At 41.6% G+C, this 9,811-nt stretch overlaps 2 pseudogenes; one reads left to right on the forward strand and one right to left on the reverse strand.

Annotated features, from left to right (window-relative positions):
- Window positions 1-3,487: 3,487 nt before the first annotated feature.
- Window positions 3,488-3,606, reverse strand: LOC134931457 (5S ribosomal RNA; annotated as a pseudogene).
- A 2,288-nt stretch (window positions 3,607-5,894) lies between these two features.
- Window positions 5,895-6,013, forward strand: LOC134931458 (5S ribosomal RNA; annotated as a pseudogene).
- The last annotated feature ends 3,798 nt before the right edge of the window (window positions 6,014-9,811 follow it).

A 9,811-nucleotide genomic window follows, 5' to 3' on the forward strand; every position in this document is an offset into this window, starting at 1 on the left:
ATCGGTCCTTTCAAGATTGAACAAGTCATCAATCCTGTTGCTTACAGACTCCAGTTGCCTCCCTTCTTAAAAATACCCAGGACATTCCATGTTTCCCTGTTGAAACCGCTGATCTTGAATCGGTTTCATTCCTCACTTCCTCCAACTCCGAAAGTCCAAACTCAACGAGGCGTTGAGTATGAAGTGGCCAAGATCCTGGACTCACGTCACCGTTACGGTCAACTACAATATCTTATTGACTGGAAGGGTTATGGTCCTGAGGAACGTTCATGGACCAATGCTTCTGATGTCCATGCTCCTGCCTTGGTCCGGAGATTCCATTCCAAGTGTCCTCAAAAGCCAAAGAAGTGTCCTGGGGTCACTCCTAAAGGGGGGGGTGCTGTCACGATCCGGGTATCTGGACGCCATTTCTTACCCATCAGATGCCTCCTAAGGCTGGCTCAGCGCTCCAGGACCGGATCCCATCTGTTATCCTGATGTGTACATTCCTGTATCCTCTCCTGTCACTCTGGGACGCTGTCACAGTAAACGCCATATTACACCTGGCATGGCGTCTCCCGCGGCCTCCGCCGCCGTCCCTGAACTTCTGCATGCAGAGTGTCTGAGTGGCGATTACGTCAGCCGCGGCCTCCGCTGTGTCCGCGTGGTTGGATGTGCATCTGTCAGCCTGGCGCCTCCTGTCTCCGGTGGCCGGCGCCGCCATTACTGTTTTCATTACCACATGGATTACAAACCAAACTTCCCTCCAAGTGTCTGCATGGGCGCAGCCATCTTGGATTCTGTCAGCTGATCATTTCCACCAATCTGTTCTCAGTATTGATAATCTGCATAATTGCCTAGCCAATCCCTTCCTTGCTGCAGGTATAAATACACTGTGCCTGAGCAAGGAAGGCGTCAGTGCTTTGGTTGTCAAACCTAGTTCCTGTTTGTCTCTCTCCTGTGATTGTCTTCCAGGTTCCAGCTCCTGTCTCAAGACTTCCACCATAGAGACCCGCACCAGCATTCCACCTGCGGTGTAGCCTGACTCTCCAATCCATTGTGGATTCATCTGTTTCCAGCTACAACATTACCTGCTTCCAGCTCAGCTTCCAGCAGAGTACAGCTTCCCTTAAAGGGCCGGTGTCCTTTCTACACTTTACCACTCTCCACCGGTATTATTATTTCTCCGCTCTCAAGTTCTACATTTCAGTTCATATTTCATCGCTCCCAAGTTCATTTATTATTTAACTGGTTCCAGCCAGTATCCACTCCGTGCTAATAACAGTCTGGTTCCAGCCAGTATCCACAGCAGCTGTTTTATCTTCAGCAACCCAGCTTTTCCTGGAACACCAGCTGGCACAATCCTGGGTTATCTCCATTGCTACAGTCGGGCCTGGTAAGGACTTTCCATCTAGAAGATCATAAGAACTATCTCTCTACCAGTGCCCTGTGGCTCCTGCCATCCTGTAGTACCCAGGAACTGTATTTATTCTTTGCTGACTTTTACGTTTTCTTTTACTGCTGCTGTGTTGCGGAGTTGTCATAATAAACATCATTGACTTTTATCCAAGTTGTCGTGGTCACGCCTTCGGGCAGTTATTATTCATGTTACTTACATGTCCAGGGGTCTGATACAACCTCCCAGGTTCCGGTACATCTCAGCCCCTACAACTGAGGCTGCCTCCCGTCAGCTCAGGCCCTCAGTTGTGACACAGAATACATAATCGTGGCCGGAGCAGCATTACATATCCGACAGGATGTAAAGACAGGCCAAATAAATTTGTGGAGAATGAGAGCAATTTAACTTGTGATTGAATAACCAGGACACTTGGAGATTAGGCATGTCTGAGCTGGAACATATTAAATGAGACATCTTCTCCCATTGGTGTGGGTAAGTCCTTATTTCATAGGTTCACATAACATGGATGAGCTATAACCCTCCATCAGTTTATATTTGAGAGAAATCTTGTGTGTTGGAGGAAAAGGTGCGTAGTTGCTCAGATAGGGTGAGGTCTCTCTGGAAGTGCCGCAGTCTGTCTGCACTTGATATAAAGTGTCTGTTAAATAAATAAGACCAATCACACACAGAGAGAGGTAAAACTTGTCCTGAAGTTCCTGAAAAGTAACTAACTCCACAGGTGTCTGCATTCAGTGATTGCACCTGGTTACCTGAATCCTGCTATCCATTCCACCCAGGAAGAGGTCTGGCTACTGAAGCAAGTATCAGTTCCAGCCTGACTTCTGTGTATTCCAGCCTGACTTCTGAAGCAAGTGTCAGTTCCAGCCTGACTTCTATGTATTCCAGACAGTTCCAGCCTGACTTCTGTGTACTGTATTCCAGCCTGACTTCTGAAGCAAGTGTCAGTTCCAGCCTGACGTCTATGTATTTCAGTCTGTTCCAGCCTGACTTCTGTGTATTCCAGCCTGACTTCTGTGTACTGTATTCCAGCCTGACTTCTGAAGCAAGTCAGTTCCAGCCTGACTTCTATGTATTCCAGTCAGTTCCAGCCTGACTTCTGTGTACTGTATTCCAGCCTGACTTCTGAAGCAAGTGTCAGTTCCAGCCTGATTTCTATGTATTCCAGTCAGTTCCAGCCTGACTTCTGTGTACTGTATTGCAGCCTGACTTCTGAAGCAAGTATCAGATCCAGCCTGACTTCTATGTATTCCAGTGATTTCCAGCCTGACTTCTGTGTATTCCTGCCTGACTTCTAAAGCAAGTGTCAGTTTCAGCCTGACTTCTAAAGCTAATGTCAGTTCCAGCCTGACTTCTAAAGCTAATGTCAGTTCCAGCCTGACTTCAGTGTATTCCAGACTAGACAAAGGGCGATCGGGCACTGGTAAAATAATACTGTTTTAATAATGTGGAACCAACATTTGGACAATAAGGCACTCCAAAATAGGAAAAAAGAAGAGAAGACTATGTCTTTTACTTCAATGAATAGAGTTGTCCCGCTTGGTGGTGCGCCCAGAGCCAGAGAGTACATGTACTAGAAGAAAGGGAGAGAAAGAAGGCTCTTGTGTGGGCGCACTCTTGAAAGAAAAGGAAAATTCCTATAACGTATAGAAAGAAATGCTTAAAACATAACTTTTAATGTATATGATAAAAATACCCCTATACATGATCCATATCAAAGAAAGATTGTGTTAGTTTAGAATTAATTATTATTAATTATTGATTAATAAAATGTTCTGGTCTGTGTAATCACACTTGGTAATTGGAATGGTTGTAGACATTGATTGGTCTTACCTCCAATTCCCTGACCAGCACAGAAAATCTGTGTTAATGGAACCAGGGAGTGATCATAAGAGTTATTAGATGAGTAAGACCCACTTGGGCTACTTGGTTCAAAATTGGTAAATCTCCTGCATGGAGGTGAGTTGGAGTTTCAGACGTAAGCCAAGAGAATTAGTATTAAGCCTCAAAAAGAAAAAGAAGGGGGGAAGGAAGAATTAGTGGTGATACTGCTGTTGGTATTGCAAATACATGTGGAGGGAAATGGTCCCAACTCTACAACACCGGGTATTCGCAGGAAGTCTCCTCTCCTGGTACTGACCCGGCCCAACGCTGTTTGGCTTCCAAGATCAGACGAGATCGGGCATTGGCAGCGTGGTATGATAGTAGAGAATTTTTCAATTGCACCAATGAGAGTGCACCTATATAAGAAGCAGAAGAAAGAGGGAAAAGGGGAGACAGAAATATTAGGAACGAAAAAAAAAAAAAAAAGGGAATGAAAATGGTATAGAGAAGAAAGGGAATGAATCAGTGTAGCATAATTGATGGATCTGCTTTCTGCGTTAGACACAGCTCAGCAATTCCCACTTGTGTGGTGTCGTGTTCTGTGAATCGCAGATGAGAGTCCATGAAACAATAGTGAAGTATGGAAGGGAGATATGAGAGATAGGCTAGGTTGGTATCAAAAATTAATTATTTAAGCATTGATTTAGAAAAGCGCATTATTATGTAACATGCATATTTGGAATAAAGTTTGAAAGTTCAACGAGTATGCTGAGGCTCACGATGAAATCAGATAATTATCAGACAGAATACTGGCCTCTGCTTGAAAAAAGTATTTTTTGTAGTATAAATACTTTAACAGGTATTGCTTTTGAAAGAATAAGGGAAGAGAAAAGAAAAATGGGGGATGAAAAAGACAATTGGGGCTATATATTTTAGACAGTGATGCTGTGGCAATGAGCTATATGTGTGCTGCATATGTCCAAATGACATGGAATAACATACAACAAGTAAATATAAAGCGCATCAAGAGTTTGTGGTCTGCGCAGAATATACACAGCACGGCAGTGGAACTCTGATAGGAATGCACAGGTCTAGACATATGCTGTATAGTCAAGCATTTTGATAAATACACTTAATGTGTTGTTGTCTGTGCGTACTATATACAGAAAAGGGCACCAATAGGTCCAATCGGATATGATGGGGGCTTAGTGCCCATCAAGTGGTTGCTGTCTGTGCTAGGTATGCATGGGACAGCAGCAGGCTTATAGTCAATGGTACTATCAGCCAGAAGATATCTACAAATGCCACATAACTGTTAACATGCTGTCTAATACAACATAATTATTAAGTACAAAAAGGTATGTTGCTGTCTGTGCAGGATATGCACAGAACAGCTGAGGCTTACGGTCACCAAATAGGAGAAGGAAAGCAGGTTAAGGCAGTGTCATGTGCCCAGGCAGGAGCTGAGAGATTACTCCATGTGTGGTCCCCCTCTCGGAACGGAAAACGCGTTTCGCCCTGACGGGCTTGTTCACTTCCGGGTTTAGGAGGGAGTGTGAAGCGTGGGGTTATATAGCAGCTGCGGGGTGTATACTAATTATACAATTATACCTCTAATTAAAGGGTAGTATACACCCCGCAGCTGCTATATAACCCCACGCTTCACACTCCCTCCTAATATCCTGCACAGACAGCAACATACCTTTTTGTACTTAATAATTATGTTGTATTAGACAGCATGTTAACAGTTATGTGGCATTTGTAGATATCTTCTGGCTGATAGTACCATTGACTATAAGCCTGCTGCTGTCCCATGCATACCTAGCACAGACAGCAACCACTTGATGGGCACTAAGCCCCCATCATATCCGATTGGACCTATTGGTGCCCTTTTCTGTATATAGTATGCACAGACAACAACACATTAAGTGTATTTATCAAAATGCTTGACTATACAGCATATGTCTAGACCTGTGCATTCCTATCAGAGTTCCACTGCCGTGCTGTGTATATTCTGCGCAGACCACAAACTCTTGATGCGCTTTATATTTACTTGTTGTATGTTATTCCATGTCATTTGGACATATGCAGCACACATATAGCTCATTGCCACAGCATCACTGTCTAAAATATATAGCCCCAATTGTCTTTTTCATCCCCCATTTTTCTTTTCTCTTCCCTTATTCTTTCAAAAGCAATACCTGTTAAAGTATTTATACTACAAAAAATACTTTTTTCAAGCAGAGGCCAGTATTCTGTCTGATAATTATCTGATTTCATCGTGAGCCTCAGCATACTCGTTGAACTTTCAAACTTTATTCCAAATATGCATGTTACATAATAATGCGCTTTTCTAAATCAATGCTTAATTAATTAATTTTTGATACCAACCTAGCCTATCTCTCATATCTCCCTTCCATACTTCACTATTGTTTCATGGACTCTCATCTGCGATTCACAGAACACGACACCACACAAGTGGGAATTGCTGAGCTGTGTCTAACGCAGAAAGCAGATCCATCAATTATGCTACACTGATTCATTCCCTTTCTTCTCTATACCATTTTCATTCCCTTTTTTTTTTTTTTTTCGTTCCTAATATTTCTGTCTCCCCTTTTCCCTCTTTCTTCTGCTTCTTATATAGGTGCACTCTCATTGGTGCAATTGAAAAATTCTCTACTATCATACCACGCTGCCAATGCCCGATCTCGTCTGATCTTGGAAGCCAAACAGCGTTGGGCCGGGTCAGTACCAGGAGAGGAGACTTCCTGCGAATACCCGGTGTTGTAGAGTTGGGACCATTTCCCTCCACATGTATTTGCAATACCAACAGCAGTATCACCACTAATTCTTCCTTCCCCCCTTCTTTTTCTTTTTGAGGCTTAATACTAATTCTCTTGGCTTACGTCTGAAACTCCAACTCACCTCCATGCAGGAGATTTACCAATTTTGAACCAAGTAGCCCAAGTGGGTCTTACTCATCTAATAACTCTTATGATCACTCCCTGGTTCCATTAACACAGATTTTCTGTGCTGGTCAGGGAATTGGAGGTAAGACCAATCAATGTCTACAACCATTCCAATTACCAAGTGTGATTACACAGACCAGAACATTTTATTAATCAATAATTAATAATAATTAATTCTAAACTAACACAATCTTTCTTTGATATGGATCATGTATAGGGGTATTTTTATCATATACATTAAAAGTTATGTTTTAAGCATTTCTTTCTATACGTTATAGGAATTTTCCTTTTCTTTCAAGAGTGCGCCCACACAAGAGCCTTCTTTCTCTCCCTTTCTTCTAGTTCAGTGTATTCCAGTCAGTTCCAGACTGACTTCTGAAACAACTGTCAGTTCCAGCCTGACTTCAGTGTATTCCAGTCAGTTCCAGCCTGACTTCTGAAACAACTGGCAGTTCCAGCCTGACTTCTAAAGCAAGTATCAGTTCCAGTCTGACTTCTATGTATTCCAATCAGTTCCAGTTGACTTCTGCAGCAAGTGCTGGTTCCAGCATGACTTCTATGTATTCCAATCAGTTCTAGACTGACTTCTGAAGCAAGAGTCAATTCCAGCCTGACTTCAGTATTAGTCCAGCTAGTTCTTACCCAGCTTATAGTAAGTTTCAGTCCCAGTCCCAGTTCCAGTCTGACTCAGTATTCTGTTGCAGTTCTACCCCAGAAGCGTGGTGAGGGCAGCGAGCCTGCGAGGGAACACGCTGTGCTCGCCACTTGTAAGCTGGCTGTCGGGATCCCAGTGTCGGTCTCCTGACTCCTGGGATCTCGACAGCCGGAATATCATACTGTGTCCATCTACAAAGTATCCATGATCTCAAGTTGTACATATCTAATGGTTCATGCAGTACAAGACACAGCAATTGAAAGGTGAATGTTTGATAGCTACACTGAAATCAGCAAAACAAAACTGAAACCAGGCGCTGATAGATCACCAACACAGTCTAATATTCACAGGTAGATGTTTTTATAATAAATTGTATACGCTGCAGGAGAGTTTTTTGACTTGGGGTCAACAAGTCAAAGGAATAAGCACTGGATAATCCACATGCCGATAGCAAAAACTCTAAACAAATACCCTCTTGCGCTATAAAAAAATATGGTATGGCTGAAAGTCCAATAAATCAAACTTAGTTTTCCATAAATTTTATAATTTATTACATAGAAGAAATATACTTCATGAATAAAAAACTAGACCGGCCTAAAATAACTCACAATCAACGATTAATTATAATATTATAAATACTATAAACATCCTCAGAAGGTGGATCCAAGCATACTCTGTGCACAGATTCAAATTAGTTTAAAAATCAAATAGCAGCTGTGTTTATAACCCATAAAGCAAAATGTAGCTCCTTGAAAGTTACTTAGTATCAAGGTTCCTTAGTAGATTGCCGTTCAGTACAAGATACAATGTTACATGAACCCGCTCCACATAGAAGCCTTACGCGTGGCTTCCGCCAGCGGTATCAACACGGGGAGAGTCCCAATATAAACGAGGCGGTCTCGGGCTACGGGATCCGGCGCCTGCGCTGGCGTCTACTGATGGAAGTGCTACCTTACCACAAGGCTCTGTGAGTCCGTACCTCTTGTGTGCCGCTTGCAAACCGGGAGGAGAGACACAGCGACATTGGTGAAGGGCAATCTACTAAGGAACCTTGATACTAAGTAACTTTCAAGGAGCTACATTTTGCTTTATGGGTTATAAACACAGCTGCTATTTGATTTTTAAACTAATTTGAATCTGTGCACAGAGTATGCTTGGATCCACCTCCTGAGGATGTTTATAGTATTTATAATATTATAATTAATCGTTGATTGTGAGTTATTTTAGACCGGTCTAGTTTTTTATTCATGAAGTATATTTCTTCTATGTAATAAATTGTAAAATTTATGGAAAACTAAGTTTGATTTATTGGACTTTCAGCCATACCATATTTTTTATAGCGCAAGAGGGTATTTGTTTAGAGTTTTTACACTGAAATCAGGCCCTAAGTTGAATCTAATCAGCCTTTCGACTTTTAATATCAAATAGACAGTATTACAAAGCAAAAATCATGTTAAATTTGGACTTAAAGTATTATCAGAACGAAACTCCATGTCTGCAAGTAATTTAATAACCACAAAAAAAGTGCTGTTAACACGTCACACTACGCACTATATAGTGACATCAGCAAGGAGTAATAACATTTATTCAATCAAATAATATTATTTTTGCCATCTAAATTATCATTGCACTGCTTCTTATTTAATGGTCATCAGTTATAATATATCATGAGTAGGCTGTGTTAATAACACCTCTACATCTGTGTTAATCTGGATGAACAAGGTGCTGTGTAACATGAATCTTTTAAAAGCAGTGTAAGAAATATTTAAGACCCCAGTCTATGAGGAACAGCTCTCCTAGGCATAATTTCAGCGCTGGTTGCAGCAGGGAGTGTGTGCTGTGAGGAAAGTATTATTTTTCTAAATGGAAGGTGTCAGACGGTCACGCCAATGTGACTGCGTGTTCAAGATCACTGCCTTCCATCTGCAATTTGTGACGTGTGAAAGATTCTGCCCAAATGTGCTCACCAACTGGAAATCCTCAGCAGTTTTCTCTTATCAGGAGAGACCAAGATAACCAATGGTTTACAGATCACGGATCCTATCAAATTAATATCATTCTGGGATAGAATCTGCTTTACATACTCCTATCTAACTCCAGCTAAAATGACTATAGCATGCAAGTTCATTTATCAGATTAAGAGGGAATGCTATCTATCAGAAAACAAAGACAGAGCCAGTTGCACAAAAAGTCGCACACAGACACACACTATGCAGGGGATTCAGAGAATTCATGGAAATACACATCTATTTAACTGTTTTTGGGTGTTTTATTTTACATTTGATGCCAGTCTTTAGTCAAAGGATTTGGTTGTATCACATTTACACAACAGGGCTTGCACTCTGGGATTTAAATAATCCCATATTTACCCAAGTTAATCGACACCACCAAGTACAGTCTGATTTGTGCAATATCTGTTGTCACTGCATAAAATGTGGTATGCTGTAGAAGATATCTGCTCCAGGCTACAATATATATTGCTTACAAGAAGACAAGAAAAAAAAAGTATACTATTAAACCCCTTAACGGCTGAGGGCCGACCAGTCAAACTCATCTAGTGACACACACAATTCAACTTAACATTTCTTAAAATAAAGACTCGGAGATGTAAATTTGGCAGAAAACTTGATGGCTATTTATTTATAAACCGTAACCCTATATACCTAATAAAGTAGTGTAAAGAAAATTAAGAGTATGGTGGCAAGAAAGAACGGACATAACAGTATAACCCCAAACCATACTAATGCTCTGTACAATCACAAAAAAGAAGCCCAACACTAAAAACACCAAACAAGGTGTTTTCAACCTTCACTTGACTACCCACCTGTCCGGGTGGTGAGGCTGCCCCCGTTAGGGTGATCCAGTAGATATCATAACAGTCATCAAAGGTGAGCGCACCTAAACCAATTAGCAAACATAGGGGGACATTTACTAAGCAGTGATAAGAGCGGAGAAGTGAGCCAGTGG

This window comes from Pseudophryne corroboree, chromosome 5 (assembly GCF_028390025.1).
Source record: "Pseudophryne corroboree isolate aPseCor3 chromosome 5, aPseCor3.hap2, whole genome shotgun sequence".
Taxonomy (NCBI): Eukaryota; Metazoa; Chordata; class Amphibia; order Anura; family Myobatrachidae; genus Pseudophryne; species Pseudophryne corroboree.